Source organism: Hippopotamus amphibius, chromosome 14, assembly GCF_030028045.1.
Source record: "Hippopotamus amphibius kiboko isolate mHipAmp2 chromosome 14, mHipAmp2.hap2, whole genome shotgun sequence".
Taxonomy (NCBI): domain Eukaryota; kingdom Metazoa; phylum Chordata; class Mammalia; order Artiodactyla; family Hippopotamidae; genus Hippopotamus; species Hippopotamus amphibius.
Window position 1 is genome coordinate 71,004,195 of NC_080199.1, and position 27,535 is coordinate 71,031,729.

Here is a 27,535-nt window from a genome sequence, read left to right on the forward strand (position 1 = left end):
GGAAATCTTGGGATTTACTCTCTTAACAACTTTTAGGAATATGACATTCAGCAGTGTTAATTACCTTTATCATTTTGTACATTACATCTCTACTACTTATCTATCTTATACCTGGAATTTTGTACCTTTTGACCGCCTTCATCTAGTTCCCCCTCCCCTCACCTCAGGTAGCCACAAATCTGATCTTTTTTCTGTAGTTTGTTTGTTGGTTGGTTTTTGAAGTATAATTAACCTACAACTGTATGTTAGTTCCTGGTACACAACATAGTGATTCTATGTTTGTATACATTTCAAAATGATCACCATACTAAGTTTTTGTTGTCATCTATCACCGTACAAAGATATTGCATAATTATTGACTGTATTCCCCATACTGTACATTTTATACCTGTGACATTTATTTTGTTAATGAAGATTTGTACTCCTTAATCTCCCTCATCTATTTCTCTCCTCCCCCCCCCCCCACTCCTATCCCCTCCCATCTGGCAGCCACCTGTTTGTTTTCTGTATCAATGACTCTGTTTCTATTTAGATATATTTATTTATTTTCTCTTTTAGATTCTGAATATACTTGAAATTATCACAATTGAATTTTTAAATCTATATTTTCCTTAAGTCCTGTATATATAAAGTAAAATTCACTGTTTTCAATGTACAGTTCTTTGAGTTTTGACAAGTGCCTACAATCATGTAACCACCACCTCAACCGAGATATAGAACAGCTCCATCACCTAAAAAACTCCCTGGTTCATCTTTCTCATCAACCTCTACCCCTACTCCCAAGCCCTGGCAACCACTGATCGGCCTTTTCCAGAATGCTATTTAAGTGAAATTGAACAGTAGGTAGCCTTTTGAGTCTGCCTTCGTTTCACTAATGTACCTAAGATTCATCTGTGTTGTGTGTATCAATCAATATAATTGCTGAATAGTATTCCATTGTGTGGATATACTACAGTTTGTCTATCCATTCACCAGTTGAAGAACATTTGAGCTGTTGGCACTTTGGGTGGCAGCAGATTATATTCAAGTTTTTGTGAGAATATAAGTTTTTATTTCTTTTGAGTAAGTTCCTAGGAATGGGATGTGGGGTGCATATGATAAGTATATTTTAACTTTATAAGAAGCCACCTAATAAGGACTCAAAAGAACTAAAGAGCAAACAAACAGTAATGGACAACAAAATATCTGAAATTAAAAATACTCTAGAAGGTAGAAACAGCAGAATAACTGAGGCAGAAGAACAAATAAGTGAGTTGGAAGATAGAATGGGAGAAATAACTGCCACAGAGCAGGAAAGAGAAAAAAGAATAAAAAGAATGGAAGACAGTATTAGAGACTTTGGTGAAAACATTAAGTACACCAACATTCGAATCACAGGCATCCCAGAAGAAGAAGAAAAAAAGAAAGGGTCTGAGAAAATATTTCAAGAGGTTATGGTGGAAAACTACCCAACAAGGGAAAGGAAATAATCAAGTCCAAGAAGTGCAGAGAGTCCCATACAGAATAAACGCAAGGAGAAATACACCGAGGCACATATTAATCAAACTAAACACAAAGAAAAAATATTAAAAGCAGCAATAGAAAAGCAACAAATAACATATAAGGGAAAACCCATAAGGATAACAGCTGATCTTTCTGCAGAAACTCTGCAGGTCAGAAGGGGATGGCAGGATATATTGAAAGTCCTGAAAGAGAAAAACCTACAGCCAAGAATACTCTATCCAGCAAGAATCTCATTCAAATTTGACAAAGAAATCAACAGCTTTACAGACAAGCAAAAGTTAAGAGAATTCAGCACCACCAAACCAGCCTTACAACAATTGCTACTTTTCTAAGTAGGAAACACAAGAGAAGGAAAAGACCTACAAAAACAAACCCAAAACAATTAAGAAAATGGTAATAGGAACACACATGTCAATAATCACCTTAAATGTAAGTGGATTAAATGCTCCAACCAAAAGACACAGACTGGCTGAATGGATACCAAAACAAGACCCTTCTATATGCTACCTACAAGAAACCCACTTCAGACCAAGGGATACATATAGACTGAAAGCAAAGGGATGGAAAAAGATATTCCATGCAAATGGAAATCAAAAGAAAGCTGGAGTAGCAATACTCATATCAGACACATTAGACTTTAAAGTAAAGACTATTACAAGAGACAAGGAAGGACACTACATAATGATCAAGGGATCCATCCAAGAAGAAGATACAACAATTGTAAATATCTATGCACCCAACATAGGAGCACCTCAATACATAAGGCAAATGCTAACAGCCATAAAAGGGGAAATTGTCAGGAACACAATAATAGTAGGAAACTCTAACACCCCACTTACATCAATGGACAGATCATCCAAACAGAAATAAATAAGGACACACAAGCTTTAAATGACACATTAGACCATCTTGACTTAATTGATATTTATAGGACATTCCATCCAAAAACTACAGAATACACTTTCTTCCCAAGTGCACATGGAAAAGTTTCCAGGATAGATCACATCTTGGGTCACAAATCAAGCCTTGGTAAATTCAAGAAAATTGAAATCATATCAAGCATCTTCTCTGACCACAACGCCATGAGACTAGATACAATTACAGGAAAAAAACTGTAAAAAATACAAACACATGGAGACTAAACAATACGCTATTAAACAACCAAGAAATCACTAAAGAAATCAAAGAGGAAATCAAAAACTACCTAGAAACAAATGACAATGAAAACACAACAACCCAAAACCTATGGGACGCAGCAAAAGCAGTTCTAAGAGGGAAGTTTATAGCAATACAATCCTACCTTAAGAAACAAGAAAAATATCAAACAAACAACCTAACCTTACACCTAAAACAATTAGAGAAAGAAGAACAAAGAAACCCCAAAGTGAGCACAAGGAAAGAAATCATAAAGATCAAATCAGAAATAAATGAAAAAGAAATGAAGGAAACAATAGCAAAGATCAATGAAACTAAAAGCTGGTTCTTTGAGAAGATAAACAAAATTGATAAACCATTAGCCAGACTCAACAGGAAAAAAAGAGAGAAGATGCAAATTAACAGAATTAGAAATGAAAAAGGAGAAGTAACAATGGATATCACAGAAATACAAAAGATCGTGAGAGACTACTACTAGCAAGTATATGCCAATAAATTGCATAACCTGGAAGAAATGGATAAATTCTTAGAAAAATACAATCTTCCAAGACTGAACCAGGAAGAAATAGGAACTGTGAACAGACCAATCACAAGCACTGAAATTGAGACTGTGATTAAAAATCTCCCAGCAAACAAAAGCACAGGGCCAGATGGATTCACAGGCTAATTCTATCAAACATTTAGAGAACAGCTAACACCTATCCTTCCCAAACTCTTCCAAATTATGCCAGAAGGAGGAACACTCCCAAACTCATTCTATGAGGCCACCATCACCCTGATACCAAAATCAGGCAAAGATGTTACAAAAAAAGAAAATTACAGGCCAATATCACTGATGAATATAGATGCAAAAATCCTCAACAAAATACTAGCTAACAGACTCCAACAGCACATTAAAAAACTCATACACCATGATCAAGTGGGGTTTATCCCTGGGATGCAAGGATTTTTCAATATACGCAAATCAATCAATGTGATACATCATATCAACAAATTGAAGGATAAAAACCATATGATCATCTCAATAGATGTGGAAAAAACTTTTGACAAAATTCAATATCCATTTATGATAAAAACTCTCCAAAAAATGGGCATAGGAGGAAATTACCTCAACATAATAAAAGCCATATATGACAAACCAACAGCCAACATTGTTCTAAATGGTGAAAAACCAAATGCATTCCCTCTAAGGACAGGAACAACACAAGGGTGTCCACTCTCACCATTATTATTCAACATAGTTTTGGAAGTTTTAGCCACAGCAATCAGAGAAGAAGATGAAATAAAAGGAATCCAAATTGGAAAAGAAGTAAAATTGTCACTCTTTGCAGATGACATGATATTATACATAGAAAACCCGAAAGACTCTACCAGAAAACAGCTAGCACTAATCGATGAATTAAGTAAAGTAGCAGGATACAAAATTAATGCACAGAAAACTCTTGCATTCCGATACACTAAGACAGAAAAGCAAAAGGAGAAATTAAGGAAACTCTCCCATTTACCATTGCAACAAAAAGAATAAAATACCTAGGAATAAACCTGCCTAAGGAGGCAAAAGACATGTATGCAGAAAACTATAAGACACTGATGAAAGAAATCAAAGATGATACAAACAGATGGAGGGACATACCATGTTCTTGGATTGGAAGAATCAACATTGTGAAAATGACTGTACTACCCAAAACAATTTACAGATTCAATGCAACCCCTATCAAATTACCAATGGCATTTTTCACAGAACTAGAACAAGAAATCTTATGATTTGTATGGAAACGCAAAAGACCCTGAATAGCCAAAGCAATCTTGAGAAGGAGCGATGGAGTTGGTGGAATTAGGCTTCCTGACTTCAAACTATACTACAAGGTCGCAGGGATCAAGACAGTATGGTACTGGCACAAAAATAGAAAGGAAGATCAATGGAACAGAATAGAGAACCCAGAGGTAAACCAGTGCACACAGGGGCACCTTATCTTTGACAAAGGAGGCAAGAATATACAGTGGAAAAAAGACAACCTCTTCAATAAGTGGTGCTGGGAAAATTGGACAGCAACATCTCAAAGAATGAAATTAGAACACTTCCTAACACCATACACAAAAATAAACTCAAAATGAATTAAAGACCTAAATGTAAGGCCAGACACTATAAAACTCCTAGAGGAAAACATAGGCAGAACACTCTATGACATACATCAAAGCAGGATCCTTTTTGACCCACCTCCTAGAATCATGGAAATCAAATCAAGAATAAACAAATGGGACCTCATGAAACTTAAAAGCTTTGCACAGCAAAAGAAACCATAAACAAGATAAGAAGGCATCCCTCAGAATGGGAGAAAATACTTGCCAATGAAGCAATGGACAAAGGATTAATCTCCAAAATATACAAGCAGCTCATGCAGGTTAATACTAGAAAAGCAAATAACCCAATCCACAAATGGGCAGAAGACCTAAATAGACATTTCTCCAAAGAAGACATACAGATGGCCAACAAACACATGAAAAGATGGTCAACATCACTAATCATTAGAGAAATTCAAGTCAAAGCCACAATGAGGTATCACCTCACACTGGTCAGAATGGCCATCATCAAAAAATCTAGAAACAATAAATGTTGGAGAGGGTGTGGAGAAAAGGGAACCCTCCTGCACTGTTGGTGGGAATGTAAGTTGATACAGCCACTATGGAAGAGAGTTTGGAGGTTCCTTAAAAAACTACAAATAGAACTACCATATGATCCAGTAATCCCACTACTGGATAGATACCCAGAGAACACCATAATCCAAAAAGAAATATGTACCGTAGTGTTTATTGCAGCACTATTTACAATAGCCAAGACGTGGAAGCAACCTAAATGCCCATCAATAAATGTATGGATAAAGAAGATGTGGCATATATATACAATGGAATATTCCTCAGCTATAAAAAGGAATGAAATGGAGCTATATGTCATGAGGTGGATAGACCTAGAGTCTGTCACACAGAGTGAAGTAAGCCAGAAAGAGAAAAACAAATTGTGTATGCTAACTCATATATATGGAATCTAAAAAAAAAAAAAAAAAAAATGGTATTGGTAAACCCAGTGACAGAACAAGAATAAGGATGTAGATGCAGAAAATGGCCTGGAGGACACGGGGTTGGGGGATGGGGGGTGAAGGGGAAGCTAGGCCGAAGTGAGAGAGTAGCATAGACATATATATACTACCAACTGTAAAATAGATAGCTAGTGGGAAGTTGCTGTATAACAAAGGGAAATCAACTCCATGATGGGTGATGCCTTTGAGGGCTGGGATGGGAAGGGTGGGGGGGAGTCGCGGGAGGGAGGGGATTTGGGAATATATGTATAAATACAGCTGATTCACTTTGGTGTACCTCATAAGCTGGTACAAGTGTGTAAAGCAATTATATTCCAATAAAGAGCTTAAAAAAAAAAAACAAACCACCAAACATTTCCAAAGTGACCATACTATTGTGCATCACTGCCAATGATGTATGAGTTCCACATCTTTGTTGGTACTTGGTATTGTCAGTTTCTGTTTTGTTTTTAATCATTCTAATAGACGTTCAGTGTTTCCTCGTGATTTAAATTTGCATGTCCTTAATGAGTAATGATGTTGAATGCCTTTTCATGTGCTTATTTGTCATTTGTGTATCTTTTTTTTCAATAAATTTATTTATGTATTTACTGACTGTGATCAGTCTTCATTGCTGCCCACAGGCGTTCTGTAGTTGCAGTGAGCAGGGGCCACTCTTCGTTGTCGTGCGCTGGCTTCTCATTGTGGTGGCTTCTCTTGTTGTAGAGCATGGGCTCTAGGTACACGGGCTCCAGTAGTTTCAGCACATGGGCTCAGTAGTTGTGGCTCTTGGGCTCTAGAGCGCACGATCAGTAGTTGTGGTGCACGGGCTTAGTGGCTCCTCGGCATGTGGGATCTTCCTGGCCCAGGGCTCAGACTCATGTCCCCTGCATTGGCAGGCAGATTCTTAACCACTGTGCCACTGGCAGCCCTTTGTATCTTCTTTAGTAAAGTGTCTGTTGTAGTCTTTTGCCCATTTTTATAATTTAGTTGTTTGTTTTCTTCTTGAGTTTTGATATTTTCAGCCAGTCCGTGTCTTGTGTTTTCAATCTCTTACCAATGTATTTCACAGAAGTTTTTAATTCTATTGGAGTCCAATTTATCAATTATTTTCATGTTTTTAATGTCACATCTAAGAAATTTTGCCTAACATATGGTCACAACCATTTTCTCCTTTGTTTTTCTTCTAGAAATTTCAGTTTTATGTTTTATGTGTAAGATGATGATCCATTTCAAGTTAATTTTTTTTAAGGTAGGAAATATGGACCAGGGTTTATTTTTTTTCTTATCAGTATCCTATTGGGTGACCACCATGTTGAAAAGATTATATTTGCTTCATAACTGAATCCTCCAACTTTGTTCTCCTTTGCCAAGATTGCTGTGACTATTCTAGTTCCTCTGCCTTTCCATACAAATTTAGAAACAGCTTATTGATATCTATTTTTAAAATCCTACTGGAGTATCGATTTGGATTGTGTTGACTCTATAGATGACTTTAGGAAGAATTGATATCTTAACAGTAACAAGTCTTCTGATTCATAAACACAGCACATGTCTCTATTTATTTAGGTTTCTTTTGATTTTTTTTTCCAGCCCTGACTTGTAGTTCTCAGCATACTTGAAAGTATTTAAGAATTTCATGTTTTGAGGCGCTGTGCTAAATAGTACTATTTTTTATTGTTTCAATCTCCAGATGTTCATTGCTAGTATTTTTTTTATATTGTTCATTTGCATCCTGCAATTGTTCTAAACTTACTCATTAGTTCTAATAGCTTACATATAGAGTCTTAAAATTTTATTTTAAAATATAAATCAAGGATTACATTGTAAACAAAGAATAAAAATTTCATTAATTTTTTTAAAATTGTTTTATTATTGCTATCTTTTTATTTATTTATTTATTTATTTATTGACTGCCTTGGGTCTTTGTTGCTGCACGCAGGCTTTCTCTATTTGCGGAGAGTGGGGGCTACTCTTTGTTGCAGTGCACAGGCTTCTCAGTGCAGTGGCTTCTCTTGTTGCAGAGCACGGACACTAGGCACGCAGGCTTCAGAAGTTGTGGCATGTGAGCTCAATAGTTGTGGCTTGTGGGCTCCAGAGCGCAGGCTCAGTAGTTGCAGCACTTAGGCTTAGTAGCTCTGCGGCATGTGGGATCTTCCTGGACCAGGGCTCGAACCTGTATCCACTGCATTGGCAGGTGCATTCTTAACCACTGCACCACCAGGGAAGCCCTCATCACATATTTTTAAATCAGGATTATAGGAGCAAACACTGCTTCTGATTGTACAGTTCTATTCATTGGATGACATATGTGGCTGAGTGGGCCAAGATTTGAGTCTCAAACATGTGGGTGGTAAATGCTTATCGACTCACTGCTGAATGTGATCTAAGGTACCTTAACTAAGTCCTGGACTTTTCCATCAAAGTCTACTTTAAAAAAAAAAGAAAGAAAAAGAAGCTTTCAGACATGTTATAGATTAGCCAGTACAGCAGTACAGAAATCATTTTGAGATACAAAGTTCTGAATAATGATAGTCGTGTCAGCCAGAAAAATCAGGAAGTCTTCTCTTGTAGAGCCCATGACCCATCTCTGATTCAGCCTATAGCAGGATCCATACAGATGTACCCTAAAGGTACTACTGCATAAACACTTGGGAATGCAGCAATGCCAGGCACCACAGTGCTCTTGATGTGGGCCCAGCTTGTATAAAATTGGTTACAGTGGCAGGAGCTTGTTATAATTGGAATAATTCTTAGGACAGCTATGTCTCCAAAAATATTATGAAATAAGAAAAGCATTTGGCTGGAGGTGTATGAGCTGAGATTCTCAGGGCGTAGGAGTGGTGGGTAGGACAGAGGCGAGAGGAGTAGTCACAGCGGGGCAGACCAAAGGGAACGGGCAGAGCAGGTCAGCAGAGATGGAGGTAGCTGGGCTAGAGGGAACACACACGGAATTTCTTTGCCTTCCTTATGAGTTCCTTCAAGACACAGATTTCCCGAAAGCAGGCAGAAGGAAGACTTGCCAGCCTGAGGGGAGTGACAGCACTTTTAAAACTTTGAGATTGATGAGCGGTTAATTAGACACTCACCAACTCATAGGCTATGTTATGATTGATGTCTGGAGAGCAGTAAGGGGTTGTGATCGTATTCCTTTTCTTCCTCGTGCACTGCAGACAGTGATAGAGCTGGTCTCATGTTTTATTTTTAAAGCTTTGTGGGCTCTACACTTCTCATGCATATTTGAAATGCTGAGCTAATGCAGAATCCTAATGGGAACCATAGCCAGAGGGCAGGTAGCTTCTGCCAGGTAGACAAATGAAGACAAGAGAGCTGAAGGTCTCCTGTAAATGTTACCCACAAGAATTTTACTCACCTTTGGTTTTCTGAAAGTTTCCCTCCTGTGTGGACAGACAATTAATGTCTTGGGTCCCAATTTACACTTGAAGAGTCGTTGAGCAGTGTTAATTGGCTTGAAAAAATAGATTGTACTAAGGATGTCTCTGTTCAGGTCTTGGAAACCAGACAGGTTTGCTGTCTTTAGTGAAGGTGTGAACCTCCAGGATGGTGACCACGCCTCATCATTGCTTCTGCAGCTCTGCCAGCACCAGTGCACAGTAGGCATCTGTAAATATTTGTTACTGCAAGTCAGGATACCGCAGTCTCTGTTATTTTAGCAACCACAATTATAATTTTGTTTTGATATTTTTTTATTGACTTTGTAATTGAAAAATCATTTCCCCTGTGAGTAATGAAAAGCTAATTGCAAATCTAAGTACCCGGATGAGCTCATTGAAACTGTAACTATATCAAAGTGTAGGCATAGCCAAGGTATCACCATACCTTGCAAGGTTTGTCACCTTTAAGGCAAACTGCAGCACATCAAAGCTCCTGAATGAGATTTTTCAGAAGTAGCACGTTCCCTTAGCATTTTGTTTTGGGATATTTGTCCAGACTGCTAATATAAGGACCTTGATGCCCAGGATGGTCTCTGAATTTCTAATTTAATGTTAGATCTGCCTAACTTATGTTATTAACAAATACTAATTACAACATGTATAAAACAAGGGCATCTGCCTTGTTCGGTACTGTTTCGTGGAGGTACGGAATTGATTAGAGTATAGTGCATCTGTTATTGCCCTTTGTATTTAAAAGGATAACCAATAAGAATGATTATAATGTGGGATGAGGGAGAGGGTGAGAGAGAGTGCTGACGAAAATGGTTTTTACAGTTTACCTCTTCACACGAAGACGCTGTCTGATCTGAGTATGTTAAATAACATTAATAATTTTAAATAATGGTAGTCATGAAAATGGATAATATACTTTTAAATTTTCCCTTTAAAAATATTACAGAAACTGTACAATATTATTTATTGTGTTATGTCATGTAATAATTTGTGACAGTTACCTAGACCAACACAGTAGACAAATCCTTAGGAGAAGGATATAGGTGGTTACACTGATCATCATGGTTATTTTGAAATTCTGAACCTATACGTTAAATACAAACCCCAATAAGCCATGATTTCATTTCTTTAAAGCGCAGAGTGCTCACCAAGCACACCTCTAAGCATTTTACAAATATCTACTCAATTCTCAGAACAACCCTGTAAGACAGGCTCTAACATCACTCCCATTTTATAGATGAAGAAGCAGAGGCACAGAGGTGTGAAATAACTTGCCCACTTACAGCTAGTAAATGGCAGCTGCTAGGATTCAAAGCCACACAGTCGCTTCTGGAGTTTCCAAAGAAAGCTCAGGTCTTTTTGTGACACACAATTTGGAGTGTTTTTTATGTCTTCCTCTAAAGGTAATTCTTCCAAAGATGTCTGTGTTGCCTTGTGATTTTCAGAATTTAACTTGTTAACTCCCAAGGTTAGAAATTCTGATTGCATTTGTGCCTTCATGGACCTCAACCTTAAAAAAATGGTAACATTAAAGTAAGAGTTTAAAGCACACTTCGTTCTTTTGTGAAGCGTTTAGATCTGATTTACCGTTGGAGAGTAGCAGTGCTTTTTTATCTGTTCCTTCAATTCACTTCATCAAGGCTGTCTCTTGAGGGCCTTACTTTACTATGGAGACAAATAAGACAGAATCCTCGCCCTGAGATCTCAGGCTCATGCTGTGGTTCTCAACCCGAGGTGGGGCAGCATTTTGCCCTGTCCTGAGGTCTGGGAACGTTTTTGCTTGTTACAACTGCAGTGATGCTACTGGCATCTAATGGGTGGAGGCCAGAGATGCTGCTGACCTCCCACAATGCACAAGGTAGTCCTGCCCCTGCAAGGAGTTATCTGACCCCAAATGCCCATAGTGCCTAGGTTGAGAAATGAGTAAATTATGATTTGCTTGGACAAATGGTGTGATTGCTATGAGTACAGATGCAGGATAGCTAAAGGGGAAAGGGTTTCAGGGACAGCTTCCTGGAAAAATGACCCTAAAAGGCCAGTAGGAATTACCCAGACAAGAACACATGAAATTTTCATATGGTTATTTTGAACTTTCACTTTTGTTTTTTTAACTAATATAACGTGCAGGAAAGGCATCTTCATCCCCACCCCCACCTTCTACCATGAACCTCACCCCAAAATAGCCTGAATAGAATGCAGGCGGCCAAGGGGTACAGACAAGCACAGATGTGGTAGGGTCAAAGATAGGGGATTTCTCATATGTATATATACACATTTATGTGTATATATATATGTAGATTTGTATGAAACACATTGATCTTTTTTTAATTTTATTTATTTTTTATTGGTTGCGTTGGGTCTTCGTTGCTGCGCATGGGCTTTCTCTAGTTGCAGAGAGAGGGGGCTACTCTTTGTTGCTGTGCGCGGACTTCACAGTGCGGTGGCTTCTCTTGTTGTGGAGCGCGGGCTCTAGGCACACGGGCTTCAGTAGTTGTGGCACATGGGCTCAGTAGTTGTGGCTCACGGGGCCCTAGAGCGCATGCTTAGTAGTTGCAGCACTTGGGCTTAGTAGCTCTGCAGCATATGAGATCTTCCCGGACCAGGGCTCAAACCCGTGTCCCCTGCATTGACAGGTGGATTCTTAACCACTGTGCCCCCAAAATGTTGATCATTATATATATTTTTAAATTTATGTATGTATTTATTTATTTATTTATTTATTTTATTGGCTGTGTTGGGTCTTTTTTTGCTGTGCGTGGGCTTTCTTTAGTTGCGGTGAGTGGGGGCTACTCTTCGTTGTGGTGCGCGGGCTCCTCGTTGCCATGGCTTCTCTTGTTGTGGAACACGGGCTCTAGGCGTGTGGGCTTCAGTAGTTGCAGTGCATGGACTCAATAGTTGTGGCTCATGGGCTCTAAAGCGCAGGCTCAATATTTGTGGCGCACGGGCTTAGTTGCTCCGCGGCATGTGGAATCTTCCTGGAGCACGGATCGAACCCGTGTCCCCTGCATTGGCAGGCGGATTCTTAACCACTGAGGCACCTAGGAAGCCTGATCTTTATATTTTTTAATGGCCTCATATGTAACCTTTTCCAACCAGCTACTCAAAATGACTTCGGGAAGAATACACAAGAAACTACAAAATAGGACAGCAGGGCAAAAGGAGTTTTTATTATTAATGTTATTCATTTCTCTCTATATGTATTTTTAGGTATTTGTATTGCATTATTAAAAACATTAGCAATGTTTTTTAAAAATGCCTTGCCTTGCCACATAAATAATAGATGACCATGGCTACCATTTTGTGAGTGTTTACTGTGTGCTGACTAGTATGCTAGGCACTTGGCATTGATCTCATTTAATTCCCACAAGAACCTATGAATAACAGGTGCTATTATTATTGCTGTTGTTGTTCAGAGTTCAGGGGGACCAGACTCCTCCTGGTTTGAGCAGCTGGGTGGTAGTGATGCCCTTCCTTGAGTCAGGAAACAGCTGAGGAGTGAGGAGAGGGCATTACGGCCAGAGTCGGAGCAGGGAAGAGGTGATTAGCTGAGACACCTGGGGGGCCGGTGCCAGTGGAGGTATCCAGTGTGCAGTCGTGTGCGAGGAGCTGGACAGGAGCCTCAGCTGGAGACAGAGACGTGAAGTCACCCGCATTCGAAGGTATGAGGTCCCGAGAGTGAGACAGTAAAGAGAAGACCAAGGCTGACTGAGGGGACCCTACGTCTATGGAACAGGCTGGGGGAGGAGCCAAGAGAAGCTCCTTAGCGCCAGAAAGTGAGTGCTTTGTACCATCCAATTCCCCCCACCCTCCCACCCCCACCCCACCCCCTGCCCTCCCTGGGCTGTTTTGCTTTCTTTCAGTTTTCTCAGAAATCTCTGGTATGACCCTTGCTTCAACGTGGACCAGTTCTCACTAGAGAAATTTTATCTGGATTAGATGCAATTGTTGTGAACCGTTAAAAAGCTAAGGACACCCCATCTGACTCCTCTGACACAGGAACACATGAATTTAAACTTTGTCTGAAATCCACACGCTAAAGAAGCCCAAGAAAACCTGAACTTTTGTTTTCAGCTCTTTACTTTTGGGCCACCGTGGCCAGTGTCCTTTATTGGTTTGCTGAGGGAGCTTACACTCGTCCCCAAAACCCTCATCATCAGAGTCTATTGCTGATTTAAAATTATTTTCTGGGCATATAATGTACAGCATAGCGACTACCGTTAACAATACTGTGTTGCATATTTGAAAGTTGATAAGAGTCGATCTTAAAAGTTCTCATCACAAGAAAGAAAATTAATTTGTGTGACGATGGATTTACCTAAACTAATTATAGTGATCATTTTGCAATACATACAAATATCAAATCGTTATGTTGTACACCTTAAACTTATATGACGTTCTACGTCAATTATATCTCAATTAAAAATATATACTGTACAAGTCACACAGGGCCACACGGACGTCCTCTCCCTCTCCAACAACATCAGGTACTGCGTCATTTTCTTTGCATCGCAAGGTCAGTCCGTGCTTAACCTTTGCTCTCCCATGCCTCTGCCGATATCCAGGGGCAGTCTGTGGGGTTATGGGCTGGAAGAGGGGCCAGCATTGCTGCTGCCACAGGACCCCTCGGTAGAAGAACAGCCAACGTGCAAAGCTCAGCAAGGGGGAGGCATGGCCTTCACCGGCTCGGCTGTGGCATGGTGACAGCCACTCGTGGACGTCTCCTTACACTCCTCCGCCACCCCTTCCAGACACCATAGGGCAACCCTGCCGGATGGCCTGTGACATTTGAAAGGCCCCACCCTGGCTGAGTACACAGCAGACGAGTCCGTGTGACAGAGCTCTCCACCCTGCTCTGCAGAATGTTCCGTCCGCTCCCGGACAGACGGAGCACCTCGCCCAGGCCCCACAGAGGAGGCGCCGCAGCTCCCGCAGGCGCTTGCCTGTCTCAGATCCCTGGAACAGGTGACCGGTGTCTGACCGTCTTGGAGGGCCGCACCCAGAACACTCCTAAGCAGACAAGGCTGGAGCCTTTTAGCCCCGGACCCTGCGTGGAGGGTGAGACGTTCAGGCTGCAGCTTTCATCGGAATCAGAGGAAGCCGTGTGGTTCTTGTTATTCCTCTCGAACTTTTGGCAGGAGTATTACAAACATATCACCGGAAACTGACCCTTACGTCAGACTCGTGACCAGTCTAAAGTCTGGCGGTTTACCTGTGACGTATAAATCTCAGATATGAAGAAGGAAAGGGCTCTGTTGCCTTCGTACGTCAAGGGCAGAGGGCCGCCCTGTGTCTCCCCAGGCTCCGTCACAGCGGCAGAGGGGGATGCCGCTCAGACGGGGCCCAGGCCACCCTCCCCGTCTCCCTCTGGTGCTCGCGAGTCCCCAGCCCTCCCAGCAAGCACTTTCCCTCATTGTCCTGCCGGCCCCTGGGCTCTGCCGTCCTCGGCTTCCCCTCCACCCTCGGGCCACCGCTCACTTCACGCCGGCCCCCGCCTCATTCAGTCGAGGAGAGGCACTCCCTCACAGTTCCAGGGTGCTCACGGGTCGGGGCTGTATCTTGTTCGGGGGTACCTGATGGGTGCCTGGTGCTCTGTAGCCCTGTGCCGGGCAGGAATTCAAAAACTGTTTGTTAAGTGGAACTGGAACCTGGAAGAAAATAACCCGTCAGTTCACGAATTATTTTACTGCTTCTATATATGGGAGAATATTGTGTGGCGATAAATTATTCATTTTCTCCTCAAAATACCCTACATCTCCCTCTTCCTGAGCTCCACGTTTTCGCGGGGATCACTCAAGCCTCAGCCCTCTACTCAGGTTTTTCCGAAACTCCCCTCAATCACTGCTAAACCCAAAAGGCATATTTTAGGTTTTGTATCACTTACTCTTTCTTTCATATTTGATACAGCTAACCAGCTGCTCCCTCCCCTCTGTAATACTGCTCATTCTGTGGCTTCCATCTCTGACTACGACACTTCCTCCAGTCCAGCTCCTCCTCCTCCACCCAGGCCTTTCCAGGGTTCTGAATTCTCCCTGAATGATTGGTTTAATTACTACGTATCCTCTGTGTATATCATCTACATGCTGATCATTCCAAGTGGGTCTGGACATCACAAGGTGCCCCCAAATTTAACCCATCCCGACATGAGCTCGTCATCTTCTCCATAACCCAGCTCCCGGTACATTCCTATTTCACTGTTTTCTATGTTTAATGGCACATTGACAGAGCCTGAAATCCAAGGTCATCCTCTGTTTTTCCTCGGCCCCCAAGCTTCTACAACAATGGCCCAGCCTTCGTCTACGGTCGCTTCCGTCTACTCCTCTTTGCCATCTCTCACCTCAACTATTATAAGCATCTTCTACCCATTCTTCTTCAGTTCATTCTCCATTCTGCCCTCAGTTATGTTTCCAACATGCCGTGGAATTACATTACTCTCCTAATATCCTTCAATAACCGCCCCCTCCCCGCCACCCATTGCCGCAGATTGTTCCTAACATCTTTGTTTTGGTCCTTCATCATCTGGCCCCTGCCCATCTCACCAGTGATTCCCACTCACATCCTTGCAGTTTCCAGACTAAAGCATGCCATTTAACGACTGTTGGCTTTGCCTGTAGTTCTTTTAATCTAGACAGCACATTTCTCTTAGTCCTTCACAGCCTTGCTGAAATATCACCTCCTCTGGGAGGTTTTGTCCTTATGCGTTCACAGAGTGAATTGCTTCTTCTCTCATTCATCACAGTCACATCTGCCCACGAGGTCCCCAAGGGCAGGGACCACATCTTGTTCATGTATTATACATTCCCAGCCCCTCAACTTGTTCCTGTACGTGGCGCCCACTGTCTGATGAACGTATCTCGGCTTCTTCTCTTCTTTCTGACTTTCCCACCAGAACCTCAACTCTCACTTTTAAAATGAGACTTCTGTTTCTCCTTTACTCATGTATTAACCTTCTACAGCCTCCTGAAGACAACAGTAGAAATTAACATGTGCTAGTAGCAGTGGACATTGTGGACATTCCTTCTGAAAGGGTCAAACTGCTTGGCTTACCTTAACATGTAAATCCAGTTTGCCCAAAGCACAAACTGGACAGCTTCATCACGTGTCATGGGTTTGCTCTTTCCATGAAAAAGATGGACAGGGGAAGGAAACTACCATTTATCAAGTAGCCTGTGCTAGGTCCCTGACATAGGCTGTCATTTCCCAGGCCCTCCCAGATTCTCTTTGAGTAGGCAGGAGCAGAGAAATCTCTGGACAGGGAGAAGTCCAGCTCTCTAGCTGGATGCATGGTTCGCTTGGACAAGTGTTTCTCTCAGAGGCTTAGTATCCTCATTTGAAAATAAAAGGGTCAGGCCAAATGGTCCCCAGAGCCTGCCAAGTTCTAATGTTTCCTTAGCAAACATTTACTGAGTGGATTCTCTCTGAGCCAGAGCCTGTGCTGGGCTTTAGAGATGCAAATAAGGTGAGCTCTCAGCCTGCCATCTTCAGTGGGGGAGAATAATTCTGTTATTCTGACTATACAGGGTCTATTTAAAGGTGACTGTTTAAAGTCAATCACTGGACCTATGTAGACAAAGTAAGTTCAGTTAAAAAAGAAAAACCTACAGAGACTATTGTGTATAAAATTACCTGCTAGGCCTGATGCGGATTAGAAGAATAAATTATGGTTTCTCCTCAAAAGAGGCTCTAATCCAGTGGAAAGACACACCGTTCCTGCAGCAAAGAAAATACATTTTATAATCAAAATTGTTTTTCATGCAGGAATAGCTTTCCAGGACACCAGTGTAAGACCAACTCAGATTATCTGAAGGGTTTTGTATTACTTTGTATGAAATGTCATTAAGTTAGAGGGAAACAAATACCAATGCTAAATATTTGTCCTAAATGCACACTGGCTGCAATCACAGCAGAACTTCACAGTGGCTTTGATAAAGTGCTATGCATCCTTCTGTTAGATGACATGTTCTTCTACCTGACGCAGCCAGTCCTTAAAGAGGTATTGCCATCTCTCCTTGGTGTGTGTTTTACCCATTTTGTATTCTTAGAGAGTCTAGCCACTGTTGACTTTACCTTATGCAAGGTAAATACAGACTGATGCTAAACCATGCTGGGAATGTCTATCTAGTTTCAGACCACCATAGAGAGTGTTTTCTCTCTTCGTCTTTTTTTCCCATCTTAAAAAAATCAGCTGTTTCTTTTTTTTTTCCAGCTTTATTGAGGTATAATTTGACAAATAAAATTATAAGCTATTTAAAGTATACAACATGGGCTTCCTAGGTGGCGCAGTGGTTAAGAATCCGCCTGACAATGCAGAGGTCACGGGTTTGATCCCAGCTCCAGGAAGATCCCACATGCCACGGAGCAACTAAGCCCGTGTGCCAAAAAAATAAAAAATAAAAATAATAAAAATAAAGTATACAACATGACGATTTGAAAAATGCACACATTGTGAAAGGAAGAGTTGAATGGTTATGTGTATGAGACTTGAGATTGTATCCAGAATTTCTAAGATGTCTTTAATGATGATAATTTTGTAGATTGGATTGAACTAATAAGCAAGCAGATTCAGAACACACGAAAGGTAGATCACTTTGTATCAGTAATTTCAAAGTCCAAGAAATAAAATGATTTTTAAATGAATAAGACAAAGACTCCAGTTTTAAATAATAGACTTTATTTTTAGAGCAGTTTTAGGTTCACAGCAAAATTAAGCACAAAGTATGGAGAGTTCTCGTACACCACCCGTACACACACGTGCACAGGTGTTAACATCTCCACCAGAGTAGCACATCACAGCAGGTGAACCTACATGGACACATCTTCGTCACCCAAAGTCTGTAGTTTGTATTAGGCTTCTCTCTTGGTCTGTACATTCTATGGGTTTTCACAAATGTATAATGTCATGTATCCACCATTATATTATCATATGAATATTTTACTGCCCTAAAGATCCTCTATGCTTTGTCTATTCATCCCTCCCTCTCTCCCTCCTAATACATAGCAACCACTCCTCTTTTTACTGTCCATATGGTTTTGTGTCTTCCAGAAGGTCGTATAGTTGGGATTATATAGTACGTAGCCTTTCAGATTGGCTTCTTCCATTTAGTAATACACATTTAAGTTTCCTCCATGTCTTTTCATGGCTTGATGGCTCATTTCTTTATCACTGAATAATATTCCATTGTCTGGATGGACCACAGTTTATTTATCCATTCGCCGACTGAAGAACAGCTTAGTCACTTCCAAGTTTTGGCAATTATGAAGAAAGCTGCTATAAACATTCCTGTGCAATATCACCTCACACCCACTGACATTGTGGACATGTTGGCTGCAAAAGTTTTGTCACATTGTTTTGTATTTTGAGTACATATGTCTTTTTGAAATATAATATTTGTCTTTATAGCTTTAAAAAATTCCTGTGCAAGTTTTTGTGTGCAGTAAGTTTTCAACTCTTTGAGTAAATACCTAGGAGTGCAACTACTGGGATGCATACTAAGAGTATGTTTAGTTTTATAAGAAACTGCCAAACTGTCTTCCCAAGGGGAAGACATTTTGCATTCCTACCAGCAATGAATGAGAGTTTCTGTTGTTCCTCATCCTAGCCAGAATTTGGTGATGCCAGTGTTTTAGAATTTTGTTGTTCTAATAGGCATGTATTGGTATCTCACGGTTGTTTTAATTTGCACTTTTCTAATGATATATATTATGGAGCATCTTTTCATATGCTTATTTGCCATCAGTGTATCTCCTTTTGGTGAGGTACCTGTTCAGATTTTTTGTCTCTTTTTTAATTGGATTGTTTGCCATATTATTTTGAGTTTTAAGTGTTCTTTGTACGTTTTAGATAACAGTTCTTTATCAGATATGATTTGTACAAATATTTCCTCTAAGCCTATGGCATATCTTTTCATACATTTGACAGTGTCTTTCACAGAGCAGAGGTTTTAATTTTAATGAAGTCCAGTTTATCAAGTATTTATTTCATAGATCGTGCCTTTGATGTTGTAGCTAGAAAGTCATCACTAAACCTAAGGTCATATAGATATTCTCCTAAGTTATCTTCTAGGAGGGTTATAGTGTTGTGCTTACATTTAGATATATGATCCATTTTGAGTTAACTTTTGTGGAGGGTATAAGATCTGTGTCTAGACTGACTTTTTTTTGCATGTGGATATACAGTTCTTTCAGCATTGTTTGTTGAAAACCTGTCTCCGCTGTATTGCCTTCACTCCTTTGTCAAAGATCATTGGCTATATCTATTTTATTTATTTATTTATTTATTAATTGGCTGTGTTGGGTCTTCATGGCTGCACATGGGCTTTCTCTAGTTGCAGCAAACAGGGGCTACTCTTCATTGTGGTGCGTGGGCTCCTCATTGCAGTGGCTTCCATGGTTGTGGAGCACAGGCTCTAGGTGCATGGGCTTCAGTAGTTGTGGCACATGGGCTCAACAGTTGTGGCTCACTGGCTCTAGAGCGCAGGCTCAATAGTTGTGGTGCACAGGCTTAGTTGCTCCGCGGCATGTGGAATCTTCCTGGACCAGGGATCGAACCCGTGTCCCCTGCATTGGCAGGCGGATTCTTAACTGCTGCGCCACCTAGGAAGTCCCGTTGGCTATATTTCTGCAGGTCTATTTCTGGGCTCCCTCTTCTGTTCCATTATTCTGTTCATGTCTTCTTTCCTCAGTATCATACTGTCTTGATTACTATAGATTTATGGTAAGTCCGAAAGTTGACTAGTGTCAATTCTCCAACTTTGTTCTTCTGCTTCAATATTGTGTTGGCTATTCTGGGTCTTTTGCCTCTCCATATAAAGTTTAGAATCAGTTTGTGGTCTTATAATTTTCTATTTAAAACTGGGCACTGTAAACATTATAATGAGGCAACTCTCAAAATCAGACCCCCTCCTCCCCAAAGTTTGTTATGATTGTTACTGTTTGTTTAGTGACTTTCTTCAACTAATTATGTAAAGTCCGAATCCTTTGTATGACCACTGAAGTCTGTACTCAGTTAGTTTAGTGGTCTGCAAATGACTGGACAGAGATTTCCTTAAATGTCTTGAACCAATATGTCTCCTGGCCTTTGCCAAGGGGCGGCTTGTGCATACCGGGCTATGGTTTCCGTGCTCCAGCAGGAAGTTGGTAACTCTGTCTCAGGCTTTATTTCCTACTTGTGCAGATCATCAAGATCAGACAGAGGAGAGAAATGAGACCTTCTCAGGTCTTTCCTAGGTGTGCACACAGTTCTGCACATGTGCTTGGCCTTCTAGATTCCTAAGAATATGTCAGAACTTTTCTTAGTCCCTACGGGCATCTCATTTCCCCAGCTATTCCTTTTATTCCTTTTGGTCTAATCTTGTTTTTCTCAACTGTTATCACCACTTCAGGCAGCTGTGATGTTAAATAATTGCCACTGATTGCTTTTGACAAGCACCCTGGGAAAAAACTGTTCTCAGTGATGATCTCAGAGTCAGGTTAAATAAAGATAAGCCCTGTGAAGGGGGGCATTCGGTGAATTGTCAGACAGCTCAAATAAGGATAATTCTTTAAAAATGGACCTTTGGGGAAGGTCAAACCCATTCTTCCTTCTCCAGTGGCTGCTAGGCTGCCGGTTTTCACAACTGCTCTGATTGTGATGCCTGTTGGCTTTCAAAGCTCCCGCAGAGCTGAGGAAAAGGGCAAGTTCAGGTTCCACAGAGCTCACTGTTCTTACATAGATTCAGTCACTTTTCTGACATAGACACTACGTGGATTGTTGCAAGCCTTTATTAATTTTCAGATTTTCCTAAAAAGTTGACTTTGACAATTTTTGCCAGTATTTTTGTTGCTATTATGGAAGAGTAGAATATTGGAGATCTTTACTCCACCATTCCCACTGGTGTTACCCACTCGCATTATTTTTATCCAGCTTTATCAAAGTATAATTTATATTCCAGAAAATTCACCAACTTAAAGTGTACAGTTGGACGAGTTTTGTCAACAATATGTGGTTATGTTATGTAACCATCACCACAGCCATGGAATGGAGCATATCCAAGACCACACTGGCAACCACTGAGCTGTTTTCTATCACTACAGTTTTACCTTTTGTAAAATTTCGTTTAGATGCAATTAAATAGCATGCCCACGTGGTGTTTGTCTTCTTCCAATCTGCATAGTGCTTCTGAGATTCATCCATGTTCATCCACGTATTAGGAGTTAGTGCCTTTGTGTTGTTGAGGGCTTCGTTGTATGGATATATAACAATTTTTTATCCATTTGCCTGTTGATGGACATTTAGGTTATTTGCACTTTTTGCCTATTTTGTGAATAAAGCTGCTACAAACATTCAAGTACATGTCTTTATATGGATGTATGATTTATTTTATCTTGGATAAATAACTGAGTGCAGTTGTTGAGTCAGATGCTAAGAATATGTTTCATTTTATAAGAAGTTGCCAAGCTGTTTTCCAAAGAGGCCATACCCCTTTGGAAGTTTCAGTGGTTCTGCATTCTTGTAAAACTTAGTATTGTCAGTGTTTTCAATTTAGACATTCTAGTGTGTGTGTAGTGGTATCTCACTATGATTTTAATTTGTATTTCTCCAATGATGAACGATATTGAGCATCTTTGCAATTACTTATTTGCCATTTGTGGATTTTCTTTTAGAAGTGTCTGTTCAAATATATTGCCTATTTTTAAAATAAGGTTTTGTGACTTACAGAATTTAAGAGTTCTCTATGTATTCTGCATACAAGTCTTTGATGAGATATATGTTTTGCAAACCAGGTAGAGGAGCAAGACTTAAGACACAAGCAAATATCTGAGTTTAGAGGAGATAAAAGCATCTGAATCTAGAGAGTTAAATGTAGAGTCTCTAGCTTTAAAAAATAATAAACTTCCTGCGCATGTCAGAAAGTGTAAAGCATATTCAAGTATGTGATATATAAAGCATGAACCACTTGATGACTTTCATATATGTAGTAGATAAAAAACTTTTGTGTAGAATAAAATAGTTTGTGTTTCCAAAGCATAATGGAAGAACAAGTTTGTTAGATAAATAAATTTTGTAAATAACAGACAGTCCTTCCTAAGCAAACCTATTACAGAGCTGCCAAATGAGAAACATCAGCTTATTTGGGTATAGATCAGAGCTTCCCAGTGAGAATATATATATATGTGTGTGTGTATATGTATATGTGTATATATATGTATATGTGTGTGTGTATATATACATATGCCTTGAACAATATATAGTTAGCTCTTGGACAATGCAAGGGCTAGGGTTGCTGACCACCCCCACAAAGTCAAAATTCACATTTAACTTTTGGCTCCCTAAAATTGTAACTAATAGCCTACTATTGATCAGAAGGCTTATCAATGACATAAACAGTCAATTAACACGTATTTTGTATATGTGTTATATACTGTATTCTTACCATAGAATAAGCTATAGAAAAGAAAATGTTATTAAGAAAATCATAAGAAAGAGAAAATGAATTTACAGTGCTGTACTGTATTTTTCAATACTATAAGTTCATGTCGTCTGCTTACATCTGCCAGTACCGACATGAATATTATATGATACAAAAAATTGCAGATGTTATACGTATTACTAATGCATGAAAAATGAAAAGATAATGTGAAAAAGAAATTCATATTTATTTACAGGTATAGCAATTCACATATTGGTAACAAAGAAGCAGGATTATGATTGCCTTATGGTAGCCTAGTTTAATTGACAGGATTGTTTCATGGTAGCTTAGCCTATACACTAATGAATGAATCATTATAAACTTTTTATGGCATACAGCAGTGCATCTATATTCATGGTCCAGTATTGGGAACATTGTTACTTTTTTTTTAGAGCCACTTCTCTGTGATGATAGACTGATACTCAATTTCTCTAATTGTGAGAAAGAGAGGCATTATTGTATGATAATGTGATTTTTTGAAAGCAAAGTCATAAAACAGCAAAAAAACTAATACATTGCTGATTTTATATTAAATATCCCCTTATGCCTATGTAAGGATAGACTAGTATCTGCATTATTTTATGCATTTATGACACACCTTTTTCTCAGTCTTTTTTAATATTTCTAGGCCAAGCATTTCATCTGCAAGTTTTTTCAAAACGTTGCACATCTCAAAAAATGTTTCCAATGTGTTTATTGAAAAAAAAATGTGTGTGTAAATGGACCAATGCAGTTCAAACCTGTGTTGTTCAAAGGTCAACTATATATAATATACTTCACATACCACTCTTAGCAGGTAGGTAGAGACATTAACACGTGTGGAACTGGCCAACAAAACAGGCTGTCAGTTATAGGAGCAAAGGACCTGCAGAAGACAATTTCAGACTAGATGATCAGTTTCTAATCCCTAACTGCCTATCATGTTTGACACTAATGAATGTCAAATTCATTCATTCAAAATGAGTGGGTAAACTGGACATGGCTGAAAATGATGACAGTCATCAAGTACGTTTAAGTAAATAAGTGACACAATAAAAAGTTGAGACATAGAACTGGTTTCAGTGTGAAGCATTAGGAAAACCAATTTAAGAGGCTGTTGTCTGACTCTAAGTGAAAGATAAGAAGGGACTGAGTAGGACCAAGGAGAGGCAAGATTTCATGGCGGTCTAATTGACAGGACTTGGTAGTCAAATGTACAATAGATCTTGAAGAAGAAGAATCTCAAGGTGACTCCATTTTCTTGTTTGGGTGGCTTAGTGGTGATGCTCTTAAGACAAGACTTTAAGTAGGAAAAACAGGTTTTGAAGAGAATGCAGTGAGTTCAGTTTTGATAGGTGAGTTTGAGGGGCCAGAAGGACCCCACAGATGGGTGTGTAGCTCTGGAGCTCAATTGAGGTGTCTGGGCTAGAAAAAGAAGATGGGCGTCATCAGAATCTAGTTTATTTTTAAGATGAGATATCTCATTATGCCTGTGCAGAGTAAAAGAACGAGGACCGCAGTCTGAATTCTAAAAAGTTAATAGTTAAGGTGCAAATATTGCTTGGTGACAGGAAGGAGATAGTGTTTAGACAGATAAGAGAACTCATCATCTTAAATGCCAAAGACCAGAAGAGTTTCGAGGAAGGTGAGTGCTAATAATGTCCATTGCTACAAATAGGTCTTTACTAGAAAGAAACTATGGAATTTGGTGATTAAAAAGTCATTGGTCAAAACTGAAAAAAGCCCAGTGTGCATCTGGTAAACCCATTGTGTATCTTTATACCATGGAATACTCCTCGGCAATTAAAAGGAATGATTACAGCTATACTCAGCAACACAAATTAATATCAAAAACGTTGTGGTGAGTGAAAAAAGCCAGACATACAAAAATACATACTGTGTGATCCCATTTATATGATGACCAAGAATTGGCAAAACCAAGCTATAAATAATACAAATCAGAAAGAAGATGTCCTTGGGAGTGGTGGTAGGGAGAATTGAGAGTAAAGGAGCACAGAGAACTTTCTGATGTCAAGAATTGTTCTTTACCTTGTTCGAGGGTAGTTAACAATTGCCAAAACTCACTGAACTGAAAACTTAAGATCTATGCATAACCAGAATACCAAAAAAAAAAAAAAAGTCCTGGGTCAAAGATAGGAGGTTTTACATCTGAATTTGCTGCTTCTAAATTCCCACTATTTTACAGAGAGATTTTCCTTTATAAAAGCAAATGTCCATAGAGAGAGACAAATCACAATTATAAAATTTTCAAAGCAGAAAAACAAAAGTATGTGGTAGAGGACTTGACAAGCCCAAGAAACAAAATCTAGGTGGTCAGTGGAGGAAGTCATAAAATAACTCAATTTTCACTATAGAAATCCTAAAAATCAAAAATGTGAAGTGAGATTGAAGGTGAGTTAAAAAGAAGAGGGTTGTTTTAAATTCTCTTTTAAAGTAGGTAGAGGCTCCACTCCCCAAACTAAATCTTGCTGACTTCTCTCCCTAACCATCAGCACAAGGCTGGAGGTTTATGCCCTGGAGAGGTTGGACGGAGGGACATCAGACACAGTTGAAAATGAAACACTCTATTGAAAACAAGGGCTCCAGTGATGGTCTACCTATATTCCAAATATTGAGAATCCCAGGCCTCTTTTGTAACTCAGCTCCAGAACATTGGAAAATGCACTCAAGAAGAATCTGTGTTCTGAGAAATCTAATCAGTCCATGATTTAAAAAGAAAAAAAAAAAAAAAAAAGAGCAGCAAACCCCAACTAGAACAGGTCAGAAGGCTCTGAGAAAGATGTCTCCAAGGAAATTAAATTAATAGACTGATATTTTTTTAACATATTTAGATAATTAGGGAAGTGTTGGAGTTTGAATGTAAGGATAAGTACACAGAAAACTGAGGAAACAAGATGTGTATTAACTCCTGGGATAATGAAAAGTTTAGAATGAAAGGAAAGGTAATCAGAGCATGATATACATGTGAATAGCATGTATGTGGTCATAAGAAAGTAAAAACTAAATATTGATTTATAAAAAAATTACAAAATTATGACAGCTATATTTATAAGAGGCAAAAGGTGTAAATGCGCGTGTAGGAGGGGGAGGGGGAGATGAGCAGTTAAAAAAAAACTTCATCTTTCATCGAACAAGTCAATAGATAATGACTTAAACTGAAAAATCAAGAAGTAACATCATATGTCTGTTGCTGGAAGTAAACACCAAAAGAAACACATTAAAAAGTTGCCTCCAAAGACTGGTAAATGGAAAAGGACATGAGGGGTAATGTTTGGCTCTTTAAACCACATGCTATGATTTAAAAATAAAAACAAACAAACAAAATCCAGGGACTTTTCCCTGGTGGTGCAGTGGTTAAGAATCCACCTGCCAATCAGGGGACACAGGTTCAATCCCTGGTCCAGGAAAATCCCACATGCCGCAGAGCAACTAACCCCGTGAGCCACAATTACTGAAACCCACACACCTAGAGCCCGTGCTCCACAAGAGAAGCCATGGCAGTGAGAAGCCCACATACCACAGCAAAGAGTAGCCCCTGCTCTTCACAACTAGAAGAAGCCTGCACACAGCAACGAAGACCCAATGCAGCCAAAAAATAATAAAGCTCTAAAAAATTTTTTAAATAATCAAATCAAATAATAAAGGCATTTGCAAAGAGAATTTCATGAAATTAGATTGCAGTGGGTTGAAGAGTGAATGAAAATTGAGGCTGTTCTCAGCAAAGTGAGAAATATAAGGAAGAGGTTGTCAGGATGGTGAGTAGAGTCACTTGATGGAAAGATAAGATTGAAGGAAAAGCAGTAGTTTGCTTGATTATGGTTATTTAGGTTGCTGACTAATTGGTTAGTCAATTCGTACATGGCAGGGATGAGTTGAGAGAAAAAAAACAGTTGAGAGTTTTCTGAAGTGAGAGGGAATAAATGAGGTGTCAAAGTCTCAGATGAAGTGGTGGATGTTGGAATCAAACAGATGATAAAGGGTTAGCTTTGAAAAAGAATAGGAACATCTCTTTTATATGATGAAGGAAAGAATTGTTAAAAGAATTAGCGACTTAAGCTGTATTTTCTCACAGGCAACGGTGGCTAAGTCGTCTGCTGAGGGTCTGGGATATTTTTCATGATCTGAATGGAAGCTGACCAGAGGGAAAATGCGAAATAAATGCTGGGTAGCAATTTGAGGAACCCAGCTGAGGGAGAATTTCAAAATGTATGTATTAGTCAGCACAGGCTGCCATAACAAAATACCACAGACTGGGTGTCTTAACAGAGGTTTATTTTCTCACATTCTGGAGGTTGGAAAGTCAAAGATCAAGGCACCAACAGGGTTTAGTTCTTGGTAAGGATTCTCTTCCTGGCTTGCAGACAGCCACCTTCTTGCCTTGCCCTCCCATGGCGGATTGAAAGAGAGGGAGGGAGAACTCTGGTGTCTCTTCCTTTACAGACATTAATCCTGTTGGATCAGAGCTCCCTTACTCCAAATATAATCGCATTGGGGTTTAGGGCTTCAATGTATGAGTTTGGGGAGGACACAATTCAGTCCATGGCATGTGTAATTAAGCACTATAATGTGAGTTATTTTCCCATTTATGCACAAGAGCAGGAGAGAAGACAGATGGTTGATTTGATCCAAATTTGGGTATTAGTAGGGTAGGCTGCCTAGACGGCCAAGGTGGCAGGTGAACTGGGGGGCTGTTGAAAGTATGGCTAAAATTATTGCCCATGGGTTCCAAGAATGATGGAAAGAGAAGCCAGGAGAGAGAAGGGACAGGGATTGGTAGGCTTCATGGAAGGTCTTCTCAGGTCTGGAGGCTGGAGAACAAATGGGAGCCTTTTTACCATGTACTTTCTCTGGGTGTAGTCCTTTCTTGGGACGTGATCCATTGTTTCTACACTTGCAACTTCACTGGCAATCAATGAGAATTACCAAACTGGAAAGAAGATATAGATTCATT

The 27,535-nt window shown here is 39.8% G+C and overlaps 1 protein-coding gene across 6 annotated transcripts in view; it reads left to right on the forward strand.

Annotated features, from left to right (window-relative positions):
• Window positions 1–27,535, forward strand: part of STARD13 (StAR related lipid transfer domain containing 13) — a 225,327-nt gene that overhangs the window by 160,364 nt on the left and 37,428 nt on the right. Inside the window, exon 1 of one of the 6 annotated variants that reach the window (XM_057707142.1) lies at window positions 25,416–26,790. The exons of the other annotated variants lie outside the window; for them this stretch is intronic. The gene's annotated coding sequence lies outside the window, so the exon portion shown is untranslated. Of the gene's footprint in view, window positions 1–25,415; window positions 26,791–27,535 lie in introns of those variants that run through there. 6 annotated transcript variants of the gene reach the window in all.